Source organism: Chinchilla lanigera, unplaced genomic scaffold (assembly GCF_000276665.1).
Source record: "Chinchilla lanigera isolate Chin_1 unplaced genomic scaffold, ChiLan1.0 scaffold00065, whole genome shotgun sequence".
Classification (NCBI taxonomy): Eukaryota; Metazoa; Chordata; class Mammalia; order Rodentia; family Chinchillidae; genus Chinchilla; species Chinchilla lanigera.
Window position 1 is genome coordinate 1,167,630 of NW_004955466.1, and position 2,670 is coordinate 1,170,299.

Here is a 2,670-nt window from a genome sequence, read left to right on the forward strand (position 1 = left end):
CACCTACAGGAACAGTTCCACCTACAGGCATCTACCCTTGAGGAATACTCATGTGAGCACACAGGCATATGGAAGGATGTTCTCCACATGTTGTGAGCAGTGGAAAACTGCTCACGACTGGAAACTACAGAATTCCCCATACTATGAAACGTTAACATACTGTATCTCTTACAGAGCAAGTAAAATAGGTTGGTCTCTATATATGGACGAATAATATAGCTCAAGACCCATTTTTAAGCACAAAATAGCAAGTTGCCGGATATGCACCATATGCCATATCTGTAAAACTATGTACTGTAAAAGATTAATATGAAATCTTACATGTACCTCATATGCACACATTTGTCAATGAATGTAAAGAAACAATGAATGTAAAGAAACATGAATGTAAAGAAACACAACTCGGACCAGTATCAGTTCTTATAAAAAAGGGATGGGAAAAATATGCACCAAAGAGGATCTTTCTGGTTTAAATCATTTACACGATGTTTTTACAAGACAAAAAGCAAAGACTGCAACTAAAACGGATATTTTAAAATATATTTTTAAAACACACTCAATTTGGCCATATGTAACCATTTCTTCCTCCACTAAATCTCTTTCCTCCCACTTTCTAATTTAGATAATTAACAAAACCTGGGGCTGTCGAGGTACCTCTGTTAGAGCCTCCAGGGGCGCCGAACTTATGGCACGCGTGCCACAGAGGGCTGTTTGTACCATGGAAAGCACTAAAAGGTTCGCCATCACTGAAAGCACATCCATAGGCCCTGGGTTCAACCCCTGTATCACAAAAACAGAAAACAAGGCACCCACAAACTTTCAGCTGTCATTCCTTATATAAAGCACACAGGTAGTTTTGTGTTTTCGATGAGCGGGCGTATCAAGGAGTCTGAGTATAAAGGCTTGGGTTGATTTGTATTTTAAGGAGCAGGTGTCCCTTGTGTAATAACTAAGGATGAAGACTCCCGTCCTGATGTACCCCACGAATGTGAAAAACCAGAATGGCACGGGGCGAGGCCCGGGCAGCGGGTGGGGCCAGGCTGGAGGGCAGGGAACCGAACCCCCGCGGGGTGCGGGAGCCCCGAGCGCTGTTCTTTGCGTCCACGACGGCCCGAGGGCTGGGCGGATGCTCCTACAGACAGAGCGGCCGGAGGGCGCGGGGACCACAGGCGGGGGAAGCCTCTCTGCCGCCACGTCCCGGCGCGAGGGGCGAGGAGGCCGCGCCCGAGGGCGGGACAGGAGCAGGACCAATTCGCTCGTGGAGGGCCGGAGCCCGGCAGTCGGTCGCCCCCGCACACCTCGGTACCACCCGCATCGGCACCGTGCTCGGGAAACCCGTCTGCGCCGCGCATAATCCCAGCGAAGGCTCCGCCTGCCCCTGAGCTTCACTTACCTGCACCTTCAGACCCGGCCTGAACACCTGCGGCGCCTCGCTCGGAAAAACTGGAACCTCCGTGACCGCCTGCGCGCACCCACCCGGATCCACTGGGGCCGTAACCACTTCCGGTCCGGCGGCAGCCGAGGAGGACGTCGCCCCAGCTGTAGTGTGCGTACGGGAGGAGCCATCTTGTACGGAAGCCGCTGGGACAGTTAGTACCTCCCCGGTGTCTCCCCTGTTGAACGAAAGGACCTGTTAAAATTTGGAAGGCTTAACGTCTCTTCACAAAAATGGTGTTTTTATCGCTTCTCGGCCTTTTCGATAAGATCAAGTGCACAAAAATGGTGTTTTTGTTTCTGCGATGGCATTTTTGTCTCTTCCCTTTGGTTTAGAATGCTTATAGAACCCTCCCAAATACAGTGTAATTTTCATCCTGTATTACCTTGGGTAGTGTTTCTCTACTACATTCATTTTCTTCACAATTAAATGATGACAGTAAATAAAAGGAGAGACTGTATTTAGCTCATGTATTCTTCATTAGCAGAGCCTATTATCCTATAACCTTTAATAATTTATGCCATCTTCTGTAACAAGTATAATAGCTTCTGTTCATACATTAAGTCATTCAGTCTTTATTAGCAGCTACTATTTGTGAGGCAGCTACTGTGTGCTTCCTGCTGTTTCTTTGTCAGGGAATGTCTACAAGAAAAGGAGAAATGAGATGTGCATAAATAATATAAGGGCTAGGCATGGTGGTACTTGTCTGTAATCGCAGCACTTGGGAGGCTGAGGCAGGAGAATTACCCTGAGTTCGAGGTCAGCCTGACTCTGTCCCAAAAACAAAATAATCAATATAAGGTATATGTGCTTGCTCAGTATGTTAGGAACTTTTATTTATTTATTTATTTATTTATTTTTGAGATGGGGTCTCACTGTATTACCCACACTGGCCTCCAATTTGTGATCCTTCTGCCTCAGCCTCTCCAGTAACTGATTACAGACATACACACCTATGCCTAGCTTTCAGCATGCTAGGAAGTTTGTGAAGCATTTTAATTGTTTAATGGCAATTAACCCCCAAATAGCCCCATGAGGCTGTACTATTACTAGTACTACTGTATGTGAAAAAAAAAAAGGAGTGAAATAACTTTCTCAAGGTACCTCAGCAAGTAAACGTTGCCACTAAGAATGAAACCTCAGCGCAAGGTCGTGAGTTCGGTTCCCGGTACCGGAGAAAAACCAAAAAAAAAAAAAAAAGAATAACTTTCTCAAGGTACCTCAGCAAGTAAACG

General features: G+C 46.3%; 1 protein-coding gene across 2 annotated transcripts in view; it reads right to left on the minus strand.

Moving 5' to 3' along the window:
• Exd2 (exonuclease 3'-5' domain containing 2) overlaps window positions 1-1,495 on the minus strand; it is a 54,826-nt gene extending 53,331 nt beyond the window's left edge. Inside the window, exon 1 of one of the 2 annotated variants that reach the window (XM_005399039.1) lies at window positions 1,394-1,495. The gene's annotated coding sequence lies outside the window, so the exon portion shown is untranslated. The remainder of the gene's footprint in view (window positions 1-1,393) is intronic. The other variant, XM_005399040.2, reaches the window with a different exon arrangement.
• Window positions 1,496-2,670: the final 1,175 nt, after the last annotated feature.